Below are 19,662 nucleotides of genomic sequence, written 5' to 3'. Positions count from 1 at the left end.
TCCCACCTCCCCCAGAACCGGTTCCAATGTCCCAGGAATTTGAATCCCTCCCCCTTGCACCATTCCTCTAGCCACGTATTCATCTGAAATATCCTTCTATTTCTACTCTGACTAGCACGTGGCACTGGTAGCAATCCTAAGATTATTACCTTCGAGGTCCTATTTTTTAATTTACCTCCTAACTGTCACCTTAGTGACTGATGCCCTATTACCTTTGTTACTCTTTCTGTCCCTTCCTGACCCACTCTGCTTATTTTTACCCAAAACTCTACTCTGCTCTCGAGTCTTGTCATTTCTCTCGCTGCTTTTAAATTTATTCTTTCCGGATTTAAAGAGACAGGCCCCCTTTCCGTTGCTAAAGGACTTAAAGAGACGAGCACCCTTTCCGTTGCTAAAAGATTTAAAGAGACAGGCCCCTTTTCCATTGCTGAAGGATTTAAAGAGACAGCCCCCCTTTCTGTTGCTAAAGGATTTAAAAAGACAGGCAACTTTCCGTTGCTAAACGATTTAAAGAGACAGGCCCCCTTTCCGTTGCTAAAGGATTTAAAGAGACAGCCCCCCCCTTTCCGTTGCTAAAGGGTTTAAAGAGATAGGCCCCATTTCCATTGCTAAAGGATTTAAAGAGACAGCCCCCCCTCTCCATTGCTAAAGGATTTAAAGAGACAGACCCGCTTTCTGTTGCTAAAGGTTTTAAAGAGACAGGCCCCCTTTCCATTGCAAATGTATTTATTAAAGAGACAGGACCTCTTTCCCTTGCTAAATGATTTAAAGAAACAGGCCCCCTATCCCTTGCAAAACAATTTAAAGAGGCAGGCCCTCTTTTCAATGCTGAACGATTTAAAGAGACAGACATCTTTCCCATGATAAACAATTTATAGAGACATGCCCCCTTTCCGTTGCTAAAAGATTTAAAGAGACAGGCCCCTTTTCCATTGCTGAAGGATTTAAAGAGACAGCCCCCCTTTCTGTTGCTAAAGGATTTAAAAAGACAGGCAACTTTCCGTTGCTAAACGATTTAAAGAGACAGGCCCCCTTTCCGTTGCTAAAGGATTTAAAGAGACAGCCCCCCCCTTTCCGTTGCTAAAGGGTTTAAAGAGATAGGCCCCATTTCCATTGCTAAAGGATTTAAAGAGACAGCCCCCCCTCTCCATTGCTAAAGGATTTAAAGAGACAGACCCGCTTTCTGTTGCTAAAGGTTTTAAAGAGACAGGCCCCCTTTCCATTGCAAATGTATTTATTAAAGAGACAGGACCTCTTTCCCTTGCTAAATGATTTAAAGAAACAGGCCCCCTATCCCTTGCAAAACAATTTAAAGAGGCAGGCCCTCTTTTCAATGCTGAACGATTTAAAGAGACAGACATCTTTCCCATGATAAACAATTTATAGAGACATGCCCCCTTTCCGTTGTCAAAAGATTTAAAGAGACAGGCAACATGTTCCCTTATAGAGTCATAGAGTAATACAGCACGGATAGAGGCCCTTCGGCCCATCGTGTCCATGCCGGCCATCAAGCCCTGTCTAATCTAATCCCATATTCCAGCATTTGGCCCGTAGCCTTGTATGCTATGGCATTTCAAATGCTCATCCAAATGCTTCTTAAATGTTGTGAGGGTTTCTGCCTCCACAACCCTTTCAGGCAGTGAGTTCCAGACTCCAACCACCCTCTGGGTGAAAAAGTTCTTTCTCAAATCCCCTCTAAACCTCCCGCCCTTTACCTTGAATCTATGCCCCCTAGTTATTGACCCCTCTACTAAGGGGAAAAGCTCCTCAGCATCCATCCTATCTATGCCCCTCACAATTTTGTACACCTCAATCATGTCCCCCCTCAGCCTCCTCTGCTCCAAGGAAAACAAACCCAATCTGCCCAGTCTCTCTTCATAGCTGAAGCGCTCCAGCCCTGGTAACATCCTGGTGAACCTCCTCTGCACCCTCTCTAACGCGATCACATCTTTCCTGTAGTGTGGCGACCAGAACTGCACACAGTATTCCAGCTGTGGCCTAACCAGTGTTTTATACAGCTCCATCATAACCTCCTTGCTCTTATATTCTATGCCTCGGCTAATGAAGGCAAGTATCCCATATGCCTTTTTTACCACCTTATCCACCTGTTCCGCCGCCTTCAGGGATCTGTGTACCTGCACACCCAGATCCCTCTGACCCTCCGTCTTGCCTAGGGTCTTTCCCTTCATTGTGTATTCCCTTGCCTTGTTAGACCCCCCAAAGTGCATCACCTCGCACTTTTCCGGGTTAAATTCCATTTGCCACTGTTCCGCCCATCTGACCAACCCATCTATATCGTTCTGCAGACTGAGGCTACCCTCCTCGCTATTTACCACCCTACCAATTTTAGTATCATCCGCGAATTTACTGATCATACCCTTTACATTCATATCCAAGTCATTAATGTAGACCACAAACAGCAAGGGACCCAGCACCGATCCCTGTGGTACCCCACTGGCCACAGGTTTCCAGTCACAAAAACAACCTTCGACCATCACCCTCTGCCTTCTGCCACTAAGCCAGTTTTGTATCCAATGTGCCAAGGCACCCTGGATTCCATGGGCTCTTACCTTCTTGACCAGTCTCCTGTGCGGGACTTTATCGAAGGCCTTACTGAAATCCATGTATACCACATCCACTGCGTTACCCTCATCCACACACCTAGTCACCCCCTCAAAAAATTCAATCAAATTAGTCAGACATGATCTTCCCTTGACAAAGCCATGTTGACTATCCCTGATTAATCCTTGCCTCTCCAAGTGGAGACAAATTTTGTCCCTCAGGATTTTTTCCAGTAATTTTCCTACCACTGATGTTAGGCTCACTGGCCTGTAGTTCCCCGGTTTTTCCCTACTACCCTTCTTGAATAATGGTACTACATTAGCGGTTCTCCAGTCCTCTGGCACATCCCCTGTGGCCAGAGAGGTCCTGAATATATGTGTTAGAGCCCCCGCAATCTCCTCCTTTGCCTCACACAGCAGCCTGGGGTACATTTCATCCGGGCCTGGGGATTTATCCATTTTTAGGCCAGCTAAAACCGCCAATACCTCCTCCCTCTCGATGTTAATATGTTCGAGCATATCACAGTCCCCCCGCCCTATTTCTATGTCTACATCGTCCTTCTCCATAGTGAAAACAGATGCAAAAAATTCATTTAAAAGTATTTAACGAGACCGGCTCCCCTTTCCAGCTCAACGATTTAAAGAGACAGGACCTCTTTCCATTGCGAAATGATTTAAGGAGACAGGCTCCCTATCCCTTGCAAAACTATTTAAAGAGGTAGGCCCTCTTTTCATTGCTGAAGGATTTAAAGAGACAGATCCTCTTTCCCTTGCTAAACAATTTAAAGAGACAGTCCTCCTTTCCGTTGCTAAAGGATTTAAAAAGACAGGCACTTTTCTGTTGTTAAAGGATTTAAAGAGATAGGCCCCCTTTCCCTTGCAAAAACCTTTAAAGAGACAGGCCCCCTTTCCATTCTGAATGGGTTTAAAGAGACAGCCCCCCTTTTCATTGCTAAAGGATTTAAAGAGACAATAAATTAAAAAAAAGAAAAATCAGGTAATCGCAGGTTGGCAGCACAGGTAGTGTGTCGGGACTGCAGAATGTGGAAATTTGTGAACATCCAGATGAATATACCTGTGGGAAATGTCTATCATACAACACAGGAGGCCATTCAGCCCATCATGCCTCTGCTGGCTATCTGAAAGAGCTCTCCAATTAGTCCCACCCTCCTGTTCTTTCCCCATAGCCCTGCAAATTGTTTCCCTTCAAGTATTTATACAATTCTCTTTCGGAAGTTACTATTGAATCTGCTTCCACTGCCCTTTCAGGCAGCGCGTTCCAGATCACAACAACTCACTGTATATAAAAATATTTCCTCATCTCCCCTCTGGTTCTTTTGCCAATCACCTTAAACCTGTGTCCTCTGGTTACTGACCCTTCTGTCATTGGAAACAGTTTCTCCTTATTTATTCTATCAAAACCATTCATCATTTTGAACACCTCTATTAAATCTCCTCTTGATCTTCTCTGCTCTAAAGAGAACAACCCCAGTTTCTCCAGTCTCGCCACATAACTGAAGTCCCTCATCCCTGGAACCATTCTAGTAAATCTCCTCTGCACCCTCTCCAAGGCTTTGACATCCTTCCTAAATTGTGCTGCCTAGAATTGAACACAATACTCCAGCTGAGGCCTAACCAGTGTTTTATAAAGGTTTAGTATAACTTCCTGCTTGTGTACTCTCTGCCTCTATTAATAAAGACCAGGATCCCATATACTTTTTTTTAACAGCCTTCTTAACTTGTCCTGCCCCCTTCAAAGATTTGTGTAAGTACACCCCCAGGTCTCTCTGTTCCTGCACCCCCTTTAAAATTGTACCCTGTGGCAGAGCCACTGAGAGACTCTGAACAACTGTACATAATTCCCTTTAACGATGTGTTCGCTACAGACTAAATCTGTACCATTGTATATACTGTTTGCATGTACAGTGCGCGGCCCCTTTAAGAGCGCGGGCAAATGCGATGACGTCATGCCACTAATCACGTGATCACCCAAACACGGGAAAAACGTGATGACATCATGATGCCATCCACGGGACCGCCCAGGCAGTCCTTGTGGTGCCTCCAACCTGTTAAGACCTGTATTCATAGTTCTCTTGCATCAATCTGTTTAAACTCGTTAGTTTGACATTAAAAACCTTTTTGATTGATTGCCTGCATTGAACTCAATCTCTAGATAGGAATTTGACCATTCCTACAACCCTTTAGTTTATATTGCCTCTACTCATTCTTCCTACCAGAATGTATCAATTCACTCTTCTCTTCATCTTCCATGTGTCTGCCCATTTCACCAGTCTGTCTGTGTCCTCCTGAAGTCTGTTACTATCCTCCTCACTGTTTACTACATTTCCGAGTTTCGTGTCATCTGCAAACTTTGAAATTATGCTCTTTATACGCAAGTCCAGGTCATTAATATATATCAAAAAGAGCAGTGGTCCTAATACCGCCCCTGGGGATCCCCACTGTACACTTCCCTCCAGTCTGAAAAATAACCGTTCACTGTTACTCTCTGCTTTCTGTCTCTTAGCCAGTTTTGTATCCACGCTGCCACTGTCCCTTTTATCCCATGGGCTTTAATTTTGCTAACAAATCTATTATGTGGCACTTTGTCAAACGCCTTTTGAAAGTCCATATACAGAACATCAACCGCACTACCCTCATCCACCCTCTCCGTTACTTCATCAAAGAACTCGATCAAGTTAGTCAAACACAATTTGCCTTTAACAAATCCGTGCTGACTTTCATTTATGAACCCATACTTTTCCAAATGCCAATTAATTTTGTCCTGTATTATTGTCTCTAAAGGTTTCCCCACCACTGACGTTAGGCTGACTGGCCTGTAGGTGCTAGGTTTATCACTCTCCTTTTTTTAAACAGGGGTGTAACATTTGCAATCCTCCAATCCTCTGGCACCACCCCCACAGCCATTCTGTCTGCCTCCACAAGAAGATCTCCTTTTTGGTCCCTAATCGGCCCCAGCCTTCCTTTGACTCCCCTTTAACTATTTATGTGTTTATAAAATGCTTTTGGGTTCCCTTTTATGTTAGCCGCTAATCTATTCTCATAAACTCTCTTTGCCCCTCTTATTCCCTTTTTTAGATCTCCTCTGTACTTTTTATATTCTATATCCACTTCGGTGGCAAAAACAGGAAGGCAGATTATTATCTGAACGCCAATAGATTGGGAAAAGGGGAAGTGCAACGAGACCTGGGCGTCCTTGTGCACCAGTCGCTGAAGGTAAGCATGCAGGTGCAGCAGGCAGCTAAGAAGGCAAATGGTATGTTGGCCTTCGTAGCGAGAGGGTTTAAGTACAGGAACAAGGATGTCTTGCTGCAGTTGTACAGGGCCTTGGTGAGACCACACCTTGAGTATTGTGTGCAGTTTTGGTCACCTTATCTGAGGAAGGATATTCTTGCCATGGAGGGAGTGCAGCGAAGATTCACCAGACTGATACCTGGGATGGCAGGAATGACGTATGAGGAGAGATTGGGTCGATTGGGCTTATACTCGCTGGAGTTTAGAAGAATCAGAGGGGATCTCATTGAAATTTATAAAATTCTAACAGGACTAGACAGACTTGATGAAGGAAGGATGTTCCCAATGGCCGGGGAGTCCAGAACCAGGGGTCACAGTCTAAAGATAAGGGGTAAGCCATTTAGGACAGAGATGAGGAGGAATTTCTTCACCCAGAGAGTGGTGAATCTGTGGAATTCTCTACCACAGAAGACAGTTGAGGCCAATTCATTAAATATATTCAAGAAGGAGTTAGATATATTTCTTAAGGCTAAAGGGATCAAGAGATATGGGGAGAAAGCAGGGACAGGGTACTGAGTTTGGATGATCAGCCATGATCTCATTGAATGGCGGAGCAGGCTCGAGGGGCCGAATGGCCTACTCCTGTTCCTATCTTCTATGTTTCTATCCCCCTGATAAATGAGTTTAAACCCTCCCCCACAGCTCTCGTTAACCTTCCTGTGAGGACATTGGTCCCAGCTCTGTTGATGTGCAACCCGTCCGGCTTGTACAGGTCCCTTTTGCCCCAGAGCTAGTCCCAATGCCCCAGGAATCTGAAGTCCTCCCTCCTGCACCATTTCTCCAGCCACGCTACCTTGAGTCTCCCCGGATCAGAGTCATTGAGCTGGAGCCTGAGTTAGAGACACTCCGACACATAAGGCAGGGGGAGGAATAGCTGGATAGTTTACTCTAGAACACAGTCACACCTCATAGAGGGATACATGTGCAGGAAGAGGAGTGTGTGACTGACAGCAGGGTCGGGGGAACTTAGTGATGGCAGGGAAAGAGGAACCACAACATCTGGTCCTGTCCAACAGGTCGATGTACTTGCTACCTGTGAGGATAAGGATAAAGGCTGCAGAGAAGATGGCCAGAAAGCTAACCATGACATCGTGGAGCAGGAGGCAGTCCAAGGGGAGAAGGAGCAGAATAGAAAGGTTGTCGTCAGAGGGGATTCGATAATTAGAGGAATAGAGTCACAATCGAGAGTCCAGGTGAGTGCATTCTCCACCTGGTGACAGGGTAAGAGACATTACAAAGCAGCTGGAGAGGAGTTTGGAAAGGGACAGTGAAGCTGCGCCGCTGGTACAGGCTGTACCTGAACCATGCTATTCCACTGGGACAGGCTGCACCTGAACTGGGCTGTTCCGCTGGGACAGGCTGTACCTGAACCGGGCTGTTCCACTGGGACAGGCTGTACCTGAACCGGGCTGTTCCACTGGGACAGGCTGTACCTGAACCGGGCTGTTCCACTGGGACAGGCTGTACCTGAACCGGGCTGTTCCACTGGGACAGGCTGTACCTGAACCGGGCTGCACCTGAACCGGGCTGTTCCACTAGGACAGGCTGCACCTGAACCGGGCTGCACTTGAACCGGGCTGTTCCACTGGGGCAGGCTGCACCTGAACTGGGCTGGGAGCAAGGTCCTAGTGGAAAGGACAAATAGGGCTGTAGATAGGACTTTAATCAATAAAGTGGGAGGAGTGTCTGGGTGGGAATAAAATAACCTAAAGATAAGGAAAAAGGAGGGTAAGAGCAAAGGTCCTTCACTGTCGCTGGGCCAAAATCCTGGAACTCCCTTCCTAACAGCATTGTGGGTGTACCTACACCATATGGACTGCAGCAGTTCAAGAAGGCGGCTCACCACCATCTTCTCAAGGGCAATTAGGGATGGGCACTAAATGCAGGCCTAGCTAGCGACGCCCACATCCCATCAATGAATAAATTAAAAAAATTTTTAAAACAGTAATGGCCCGTATTTTCCGATCTGGAAAAATCTACGCCCTTACCTCGGGATTCACACACTTCCGCTCCTGGGCCTTTCCAAACTTGAAATGCGCAGGGCCCACGTATCCCAGGGGCACAGGTAGTTCGCAGCGTCACTGGGATCACGTGGGCCATGGGGAGCCAATCACAGAAGGGAATCGCCCTTCATACACTTGACAGGAAGACCTGTCAAATATATGAATGGAGATCACCCCCAAAAACATAGTGAAACTTTAAATAAATTTTTTAAAAATCACATTTTTAAAATGACTTGAAATTACAATAAATTAAGTATTTTAAACAAAAATTTAAGTTTTTGAAAAATAATTAAAGTTTTTTACGGAGCTAAAAATAAACTTACCTTTTTCTAAAGTATTTTTAAATGATAAATCCGTGAAAAGCATTTAAAAAAAAAACTTTTTTCAACTCTTATCCTGGTAAAAGCAGGCCTTACGCTGCTTTTACCAGGTGTAAGAATTCTCAGGGTTTTCTGCGGGCGGAGGGTCTCCAAAAAGCAGAACTATCCATCCGCAGAGGCCCTTCTCCAGGGCAGCCGGAGGATCTGACAAGACCATTCTTGAGAGATGGGAAATGCCAGTTTTCAGCGCGTGCGCTGTGCATGCCTGAAACCAGCATTTCCGATGTCCCTATGGGTGGGTACACAGCGCGTACACACTCGTAGGGATCGGGATATCTGGGCCATTATAAATACTCCGGAAACAGGAAACATTATATGAAGTAATAATAAATAAAGCAGGAGCGATGAAAACTAAAAACATATTAAATTGCCTGTTTAGCAATGTACAGAGTGTCAGCAAATAAATCAACTCCAGCGGGATAGACAGGCAGGGTAGGGACAGTTACCCAGATAAGACATCTGTACACGCTGCACGTAGCAAGAGAAATAAAACAACGGAGTTATAAACACACATTCAGCTTAAAGGGTTTGATGTAGCGATTCCAGAGACCTTGCTCCAAGCTGGACGTGACTGGGAGTGAAAGGTTTTATACAGAATCACCTTTGCATCTCAACTTTAATATTCCAGACCTCTTGCCATAAAACACAGTATTCCTATTTGTAGGGAATGGTAGCACAGTGGTTATGTCACTGGGCTAATAATTCAGAGACCTGGACTAATGATCCATGAGACGCAAGTTCAAATCAGCAGCTGGGGAATTTAAATTCAGTTAATTAAATAAATCTGGAATAAAAAGCTAGAATCAGTAATGGTGACCATGAAACTATCAGATTGTTATCAAAGCCCATCTGGTTCACTAATGTCCTTTAGAGAAGGAAATCTGCCGTCCTTACCCGGTCTGGCCTATATGTGACTCCAGACCCACAGCAATGTGGTTGACTCTTAACTGCCCTCTGAAATGGCCAAGCGAGACACTCAGTTATACCAAACCGCTACAAAGTATACTCACTGTGGGAGCACCTTCACCTCACGGACTGCAAGGCAGCGGCTCACCACCACCTCGAGGGCAATTAGGGATGGACAATAAATACTGGCCTTCCAGCGACGCCCACATTCCAGGAACAAATTTTTTAAAATAGCTTTTTTATGCCCTTATCCATTTGAGGTGCTGCCTTTAATGTCATGTGAACTTCAACCCCCTCAAATCCCTCTGCTTTTCCACATCACCCAACCTTCCCCCATTCACAGTATCATTACTGCTTTTATTTAACCATTTCACACTTAATGACATTGAATTCCATCTGCCACTTTTTACCCCATCTTATCAATATCACTTTGTAGCTTCCTTTGGTTGTCTAAAGAATTAACTATATTTCCTATTTTAGTATTACCTGCAAATTTCAACACCTCTCCCTCTAGTCCTAGATCCACATCATTGATAGAAAAAGCGAACAGAAGTGGTCCCAGACAGAACCCTGTGGGACTCCACTGCCCACTTCCAACCACTCTGAGAAACTGTCTGTTATAAATCTCATCATTCATCAAGAAACTACTCGTGAAATAACGCTGGACGGCCAGCTGGTGACGCCATCCAAGGAGTATAAATACTCGGGCGTCGGCCCCAGCTTTCCAGGGACGTTTTGTAAGACAAGGAACTAGTGAAGTACAACTAGACCTCCATGTCCTGAAACAAGTCATTTTCTGTTGATTAAAGCCTTGCTTTACGCTCAAACCAAGTGTGTAGTGAGTTTTATTGCGTCACTGTCTTTAACTCCCACTTTCTGTTTCCTCCCTTCGAACCGATTTTTAATCCAGTTTTCTACCCACCCCTTAATTCCATACCCCGAATCTTCTCCACTGGTCTCCTGCCTAGTATCTGGTCAAAGGCTTTCTGAAGGTACACTTCGTTCTGAAATTTTAAGTAGTTTCTCTTTTTAATGGAATATATTTATTCTGCACCGTTGCAAAATTATTTTTTAAAACATCCCACAGTTGCTCTACAAACCTGGAAGCCAATTTCTCCCCTTCTCCCCCCTCTTCCTAAAACATCCCCTATTCCAATCTGGTGCCCTTGTTTTGGAACTAACTCTATCCCTTTATATTTGGACCTTAAAGCTTATCATGTTATAATCACTGCTCCCAAAAGTGCTCACCCACATTATATCTACATGATCTATTTTATTACTCATAACTATATCTAGCAAGGGCTCTCCCCTTGTAGGCTTAGGAACATACTGATCAAGGGAGGAGTCCTGTACACATTTTAGGAATTCCACTGCCCTTTCTCCATTTACTCCCGCCTTGTCCTGGTCAATGCACGGGTAATTAGACTCTCCCAGAACTGTAATTGTTATTCTACTCATCTCCCTGATGCGCTGACAGATTGCCTCTCCCGCCTTGGATTGATTTTACCTTCCCTGTCCCCTTCCTTCCTAGTTTTAGTGACTCTTCACTTCACTATTTATCCATTTTTCCAGTTCTGATGAAAGGTCATGGACCTGAGATGTTAACTCTATTTCTCTCTCCACGGATGCTGCCTGACCTGCTGAGTATTTCCAGCATTTTCTGTTTTTATTTATTATTGCCAGTTCATTAGCTCCTTCTCCATTCAGATGCAGCACATCCTTGCAGAATACTTCCCATCTTCCCCAGAACTGGTACCAATGCTCATAAACACTATTTTGGCAGGGGGATGGGCACCAGGAGACACAAGGTGCACAAAGGATTGGGAGAGACAGATAGCCTCTAGAGTAAGAAATAGTACGGTATTAGGTGGGGTCAGACTAAGAGCGAATACAAGAAGGTCTAAGAGAGGTTTATAGTGCATGTGTGTAACTGCACGAAGCCTGGTAAATAAGGTCGGTGCGCTGCAGGCACAAATAGCCACGTGGGAATACGATGTCGTGGCGATAACGGAGACCTCGATCAAAAATTGGGATTGGGTACTAAATATTCCTGGATATAAGGTGTTCAGGATAGATAGGGGAGGAAAGAAAGGAGGTGGAGTGGCAGTATTGATTAAGGAGAATATTACAGTGCTGGAGAGAGAGAGGATGTCCTGGAGGGGTCAAGGACAGAATCTATTTGGTTAGAGTTGAGAAACAATAGAGGTGCCATTACACTACTAGGTGTATTCTGTAGACCAACAGCTAGTGGGAAGGATATAGAGGAGCAAATTTACAGGGAAATTACAGAGAGGTGCAAGAACTATAGAGTAGTGATAATGGGGGACTTCAACTATCCTAATATAGACTGGGATAGTAATAGTGTAAAGGGCAGAGAGGGAGAAGAATTTCTGAAGTGTGTTCAGGAGAACCTTCTTGATCAGTACGTTTCCGGATTAACGAGGAAGGAGGCATTGCTGGATCTGGTTCTGGGGAATGAGGTAGGTCAAGTGGAGCAAGTGTCAGTAGGTGAACATTTAGGGAACAGTGATTATGGTATCATAAGGTTTAGATTAGCTATGGAAAAGGACAAAGAGCAACCTAGTGTCAAAATACTTAATTGGAGGAGGGCCAATTTCAGAGGGTTGAGAATGGAGCTGGCCCGGGTAAATTGGAATCAAAGATTGGCAGGCAAAACTGTAATCAAACAATGGGCTGCCTTTAAAGAGGAGATGGTTCGGGTACAGTCGAGGTACATTCCCACAAGGGGGAAAGGTAGGGCAAACAAAGCCAGAGCTCCCTGGATAACGAAAGAGATAGAGAGTAAGATGAAGCAGAAAAAGAGGGCATATCACAGATGTCAGGTGGAGAATACAAGTGAAAACCAGGCTGAATATAGAAAGTTCCGAGGGAATGTGAAAAGGAAATAAGAGGGGCAAAGAGAGAGTATGAGAATAGATTGGCAGCGAACACAAAAAGGGAATCCAAAAGTCTTCTATAGGCATATAAATAGTAAACAGGTAGTAAGAGGAGGGGTGGGGCCGATTAGGGACCAAAATGGAGACGTATGCATGAAGGCAGAGGGCATGGCTGAGGTACTAAATGAGTACTGCTAATGTAACGCCCTTATTTAAAAAGGGAAGTAGACAAAAGGCTGGAAACTATAGACCAGTTAGCCTAACATCTGTGGTTGGTAAAATGTTGGAGTCCATTATTAAGGAAGCAGTAACAGGACATTTGGATAAGCATAATTTAATCGGATAGAGTCAGCATGGTTTTATGAAGGGGATGTCATGCTTGACAAATTTGCTCGAATTCTTTGAGGACGTAACAAACAGGGTGGATAAAGGGGAACCAGTGGATGTGGTGTATTTGGACTTCCAAAAGGCATTTGACAAGGTGCCACACAAAAGATTACTGCACAAGATAAAAAATCACGGGATTGGGGGTAATATACTGGCATGGGTGGAAGATTGGCTATTTAACAGAAAACAGAGAGTTGGAATAAATGGTTCATTCTTGGGTTGGCAATCAGTGACTAGTGGTGTTCCGCAGGGGTCAGTGCTGGGACCCCAACTCTTTACAATCTATATTAACGATTTGGAGGAAGGGACCGAGTGCAACGTATCCAAGTTTGCCGATGATACAAAGATGGGAGGGAAAGCATTGAGTGAGGAGGACATAAAAAACCTGCAAAAGGACATAGACAGGCTAAGTGAGTGGGAAGAAATTTGGCAGATGGAATATAATGTTGGAAAGTGTGAGGTTATGCACTTTGGCAGAAAAAATCAAAGAGCAAGTTATTATCTAAATGGAAAGAAACTGCAAAGTGCTACAGTACAAAGGGATCTGGGGGTCCTGGTGCATGAAACACAGAAGGTTAGTATGCAGGTACAGCAGGTGATCAGGAAGGCCAATGGAATCTTGGCTTTTATTGCAAGGGGGATGGAGTATAAAAGCAGGGAAGTCTTGCTTCAGTTATACAGGGTACTGGTGAGGCCACACCTGGAATACTACGTACAGTTTTGGTTTCCATATTTAAGAGGCAGTTCAGAGAAGGTTCACTCGGTTGATTCCGGAGATGAGGGGGTTGACTTATGAGGAAAGGTTGAGTAGGTTGGGCCTCTACTCATTGGAATTCAGAAGAATAAGAGGCGATCTTATCGAAACATATAAGATTGTGAGGAGGCTTGATCGGGTGGATGCGGTGAGGATGTTTCCACTGATGGGTGAGACTAGAACTAGGGGGCATAATCTTAGAATAAGGGGCTGCCCTTTCAAAACTGAGATGAGGAGAAACTTCTTCACTCAGAGGGTAGTAAATCTATGGAATTTGCTACCTCAGAGAGCTGTGGAAGCTGCGACATTAAATACATTTAAAACGGAGATAGACAGTTTCCTAGCTGATAAGGGAATTAGGGATTACGGGGAGCGGGCAGGGAAGTGGACGTGAGTCTAGGTTCGGATCAGCCATGATCCTATTGAATGGTGGAGCAGGCCCGAGGGGCCGTATGGCCTACTCCTGCTCCTACTTCTTATGTTCTTATGTTATGTTCTTATGTAATTTGCATTTGTCTTCACCAAGGAAGAGGATGCTGCCATAGACATAGTGAAAGAGATTAGCAAAATACTGCGGATGCTGGAAATCCGAAATAGCAACAGAAAACGCTGGAAAAACTCAGCAGGCCAGGCAGCATCCGTGGAGAGAGAAACAGAGTTAATGTTTCAGGTCAATGACCTTTCGTCAGAACTGGAAAAAAGCAGGAAAAGGAATAGATTGTGAAGCAAGCCTTTTCCCAGCCCCTAACTTGCTTCACAATCTATTCCATTTCCTGCTTTTTTCCAGTTCTGACGAAGGGTCATCGACCTGAAACGTTAACTCTGTTTCTCTCTCCACAGATGCTGCCTGACCTGCTGAGTATTTCCAGCATTTTCTGTTGTTATTATATACAGTGAAAGAGGAAGTAGTTGAGATATTGGATGGGATAAAAATTGATGAGTAGGAGGTACTAGAAAGGCTGTCTGTACTTAAAGTAAATAAGTCACCAGGACCGGATGGGATGTATCCTAAGATGCTGAGGGAAGTAAAGGTGGAAAATGCGGAGGTCCTGGCCATAATCTTCCAATCCTCCTTGGATACGGGGGTGGCGACAGAGCACTGGAGAATTGCAAATGTTACACCCTTGTTCAAAAAAAGGTGAACTCTTGGGTACGAACAATAAACAAATAAACTGTAACTTAACACAAATACATTTAATGAAACTTAAAAAATTAAATTAAAATTTGGTTGCCGGTGGTGATGATGCACTCCAGTCCCCGCGGTGCCCACTGGTCTCGGAAGGCCTCGAGCGTGCCAGCAGACACCGCGTGCTCCATCTCCAGGGCCACCCGGGCACGAACATGGCCGCGGAAGAGAGGTAGGGCAATCGGGCCGATCGATCCCCTCGACTGCCTGCTGCCTGGACATGTTAATGGCCTTTTTGGCCAGGCCCAGGAGCAGTCCCACAAGGAGGTCCCCCGATCTGCCCGCTCCCCTCTAGACCGGGTGACCAAAGATCAGGAGCGTGGGACTGAAGTGCAGCCAAAAATCGAGGAGCAGCCCCTTCAAATAGTGGAAGAGGGGCTGCAACCTCTCACATTCCATATAGACATGGAACACGGACTCCTCCAGGCTGCAGAAAAGGCAGGCGGCCTGGGAGTCCATGAACCGACTTAAAACCATATTGCACGGGACTGCTCCGTGCAACACCCTCCAGGCCAAGTCCCCAATAGAAAAAGGGAGGACTCCCGCGTAGAGAGCCCTCTATTGGGGACCCCTGCCTCCTCCGGACGGCAAGATGGTGCGCTAAGACGTGTCCGGACGGCAGACGAAGATGGCAAAGTGGAGAGTGTGCAGGAGCAGCCCGTACAGGAAATCCCTCCGCGCAGAATGAAAAGGCACGGAGGGCATTTCCCCGAGATGGCTCAAGTTGTGAGGCGCCGGTTCCCGAGAGGGGGTTCAGCGCCAGGTGCCGATGAGGAATTCCGACCGCACAGGGGTCGGTTCGGACAGGATCGCCCCACACAATAAAAAGGTGTAAGGGTAAACCCAGGAGGAAAGAGAAGTGGAGAGGCAGAGAGGTTTAGGGAGGGAATTCCAGAGCTTTGGGCCTAGGCTGCTGAAGGCACGGCCGCCAATGGTGGAGCATTTAAAATCGGGGATGTTCAAAATCAAAAATAATCTCTCAATTACTTTTCTCACCAAATATCTGTCGAGCTGACCCTGAAGGTCTCTGCCTTGAGCCAACATTCATCACCTGAGTGAGTCAGTCAGCACCAAGTGTGCGACTCTAACCTCCATCAGTAACAAAGCTGCCCTCAAGCTCGACAAAGATGGCAAAGTGGAGAGTGTGCAGGAGCAGCCCGTACAGGAAATCCCTCTGCGCAAGCACTGAGTGTGAGTCATCAAAGAGTGCTGTGAGTTTGGGTAAGTGTGAGAGTTCTTTAATTGTTATTTCTCTTTAAATCATTCTTGATAAGATTACTTAAGCAGTTTAAGTAAAGGGGAAAAGTTAAATATTTGGGATTCTGTTGGTTTAAGAAGAGTAAAACAAGGTTACACTGCAGTAGGAGTAAATTGGCACAGCAGGCAGTGGAAACCAGTTTTCTAACCAATCAGCAGGGGTGACTCATTTGGCTGTAAACAAACAAACAGTATAAAAAGACCAGTGCTAGTGCGAGCAAGCACTGAGTGCGAGTCAGCAGAGTGTGCTGTGAGTTTGGGTAAGTGGGGTGTTAGGTGCTCTTTTCAAACTTTAACTCTGTGGGTTGTAGTTAATAAGGCCTTTCTGGTACAGAGTGACTGTTGGTAAACCATTTAACTGGTGTAACTAGAGGGATTGATTTAATTTAAATCCAATTAATTAAAGGGGATACTAGCATCTAAAATCGGACAGAGGGTGTCCATAACTAACAATAAAAATTTTAATTAATTACATAGAATGGAGCAGGTGATGTGTTACTGTTGCGAGATGTGGGAGCCGGTGAACCCCATTGAGGCTCATGGTGATTACGTCTGTGACAAGTGTCTGCTGCTACAAGAACTCCAGCTCCGTGTTGATGAGTCTGAGCTTCAGACACTGTGACACATCAGGGAGGGGGAGAAGTACCTGGACTCTGTGTATCAGGAGGTGGTCACACCTATGAAGTTAATTAATTCAGATGTACCCCATGGTCAGGGACAGGACGGTGTGACTACGAGTGAGGCAGGTACGGGGATCCAGGAGGTAGAGCTGGAGGAGCCGCAGCCCTTGCTCTTGTCCAACAGGTTCGAGGTTCTTACTCCCTGTGGGGACAGGAGCAGGGACTGCAGGGAGGATGACCAACCTGGCCACAGCACCGTGGAACGGGGGGCCATTCAAGAGGGGGGAGTAAATAGAAATGTTGTAGTGGTAGGGGATAGTATTATTAGGGGGATAGATAGAGTTCTCTGCAGCCGAGAGCGAGAAAGAAACTTGCAGTGGGAGGGGTTGGATCCAGTTGTCGTGGTCCATGTTGGTACAAACGACGTAGATAGGACTAGGAAGCCGGTTCTGTTAAAGGAGTATGAGCAGCTAGGGTTCAAATTAAAAAACAGAACCTCAAGGGTAATAATCTCTGGATTATTACCTGAGCCATGAGCGAATTTGGCTAGGACAAATAAAATTAGAGAGTTAAATGCATGGCTCAAAGACTGGTGTGGGAGAAATGGGTTTTGCTTCCTGGGACACTGGCACCAGTACTGGGGCAGGAGGGAGCTGTTCCGTTGGGACGGGCTTCACTTGGCCAGTGCTGGGACTAGAGTCCTGGCGGATCATATAACTAGGGCTGTAGAGAGGGCTTTAAACTAACTAGTGGGGGGGAGGTTCCTAGAGAGCAAATAATAAAAATGACAACAGAGAAGGTCATAGACTTAGGTAGCAGTGGGGAAATTAAAAACCAGAGCGTGTCAGGAAGGGGCAGAAGGTATGGAGTAAAAGGTAAAGTAATAAAAAGGGCAAAAGCAGGAACTAAGTGTCACAAAACATATTTGAAAGTTCTCTATCTGAATGCACGTAGCATTCATAACAAAATAGACGAGTTAATGGCACAAATAACTACATATGGGTATGATCTTGTGGCCATTACAGAAACATGGCTGCAGGGTGACAATACCTGGGAATTAAACATACCAGGTTATTTAATGATCAGGAAGGACAGGCAGGAAGAAAGGGGAGTTGGGGTGGCCATGTTAATAAAGGAAGGAATCACTGTAATACAGAGAAATGATATTGGGTCAAAAGATCAGGATAATGAAACAGTTTGGGTGGAGGTAAGGAATAATAAGGGGAAAAAAACACTAGTGGGCGTAGTCTATAGGTCTCCGAACAGTGGCAACTCTGTTGGACGGAGTATCAATCAGGAAATAGTTGAGGCTTGTAATAAGGGAACATCTATAATTATGGGGGATTTCAACTATCATATTAATTGGACAAATCAAATTGGGCAGGGCTGCCTTGAGGATGAGTTCATTGAGTGTATTAGGGATGGGCTTCTTGAGCAGTATGTAACTGAACCGACCAGGGGGCAAGCAACCTTAGATCTGGTCCTGTGTAACGAGACAGGATTAATTAAAAATGTCCTAGTAAAGGATCCCCTTGGAATGAGTGACCATAACATGGTTGAATTCCATATTCAATTAGAGGGTGAGAAGGTTGGATCTCAAACAAGCATGCTAAGCTTGAATAAAGGAGACTGTGAAGGTATGAGAGCGGAATTGAGTAGAGTGGATTGGGAAAATAGATTAAAGGGTAAGACGATACATGATCAGTGGTGTACATTTAAGGAGTTATTTTACAACTTCCAAAAAAAAAATATTCCACTGAGAAGGGTGTAAAAGAAAAGACAGCCACCCGTGGCTAAGTAAAGGAATTAAGGATAGTATTCGACTAAAAACAAGGGCATATAAGGTAGCCAAATCTAGTGGGAGGATAGAGGATTGGGAAAACTTTAAAAGACAGCAAAAAATAACAAAAAGATTGATTAAGAAAGGGAAGATAGATTATGAAAGTAAATTAGCAAAAAATATAAAAACAGATAGTAAGAGTTTTTATAGTTATATAAAAAGAAAAAGGGTGGCTAAAGTAAATGTTGGTCCCTTAGAGGATGAGACCGGGAAATTAATGGTGGGAAATATGGAGATGGCAAAAACACTGAATGAATATTTTGTATCAGTCTTTACAGTAGAGGACACTAAGAATATCCCAACACTGGAAAAACAGGGGGCTATGGGGGGGAGGAGCTAAACACGATCAAAATCACTAAGGAAGTGGTACTCGGTAAAATAATGGGACTCAAGGCGAATAAATCACCTGGACCTGATGGCTTACATCCTAGGGTCTTGAGGGAAGTGGCGGTAGGGATTGTGGATGCATTGGTAATAATTTTCCAAAACTCCCTGGACTCAGCAAAGGTCCCGGCAGACTGGAAAACTGCTAATGTAACACCCTTATTTAAAAAGGGCAGTAGACAGAAGGCTGGAAACTATAGACCGGTTAGCCTAACATCTGTGGTAGGTAAAATTTTGGAGTCCATTATTAAGGAGACAGTAACAGGACATTTGGATAATCATAATTTAATAGGACAAAGTCAGCATGGTTTTATGAAGGGGAAGTCATGTTTGACAAATTTGCTGGAGTTCTTTGAGGAAGTAACATATAGGGTGGATAGAGGGGAACTAGTGGACGTAGTGTATTTAGACTTCCAAAAGGCATTTGACAAGGTGCCACACAAAAGATTATTGCTTAAGATAAAAAATCACGGGATTGGGAGTAATATTCTGGCATGGATAGAGGATTGGCTATCTAACAGAAGGCAGAGAGTTGGGATAAATGGTTCATTCTCTGATTGGCAATCAGTAACTAGTGGTGTTCCGCAGGGGTCAGTGCTGGGTCCCCAACTCTTTACAATCTATATTAACGATTTGGAGGAGGGGACCGAGTGTAACATATCAAAGTTTGCAGATGATACTAAGATGGGAGGGAAAGTAGTGAGTGAGGAGGACATAAAAAACCTGCAAGGGGACATAGACAGGCTAAGTAAGTGGGCAGAGATTTGGCAGATGGAATACAATACTGGAAAGTGTGAGGTTATGCACTTTGGCAGGAAAAATCGTAGAGCAAGTTATTATCTTAATGGCAAGAAACTGGAAAGTACTGAAGTACAAAGGGATCTGGGGGTCCTGGTGCATGAAACTCAAAAGGTTAGTATGCAGATGCAGCAAGTGATTGAGAAGGCCAATGGAATGTTGGCTTTCATTGCTAGGGGGATAGAATATAAAAATAGGGAGGTATTGCTTCAGTTGTACAAGGTATTGGTGAGACCGCACCTGGAATACTGCATACAGTTTTGGTGTCCATACTTAAGAAAAGACATACTTGCTCTCGAGTCAGTACAAAGAAGGTTCACTCGGTTAATCCCGGGGATGAGGGGATGGACATATGAGGAGAGGTTGAGTAGATTGGG

The 19,662-nt window shown here is 44.8% G+C and overlaps 1 protein-coding gene across 1 annotated transcript in view; it reads right to left on the bottom strand.

The window, feature by feature from the left end:
* LOC147113239 (cytosolic purine 5'-nucleotidase) overlaps window positions 1-19,662 on the bottom strand; it is a 197,088-nt gene that overhangs the window by 151,802 nt on the left and 25,624 nt on the right. The window lies entirely within an intron of this gene.

Source organism: Somniosus microcephalus, chromosome 8 (genome assembly GCF_052327205.1).
Source record: "Somniosus microcephalus isolate GS21.2 chromosome 8, FLI_Smic_1.0, whole genome shotgun sequence".
In the NCBI taxonomy this organism is placed as follows: Eukaryota; Metazoa; Chordata; class Chondrichthyes; order Squaliformes; family Somniosidae; genus Somniosus; species Somniosus microcephalus.
This window is presented reverse-complemented; position numbering and strand designations above follow the sequence as displayed.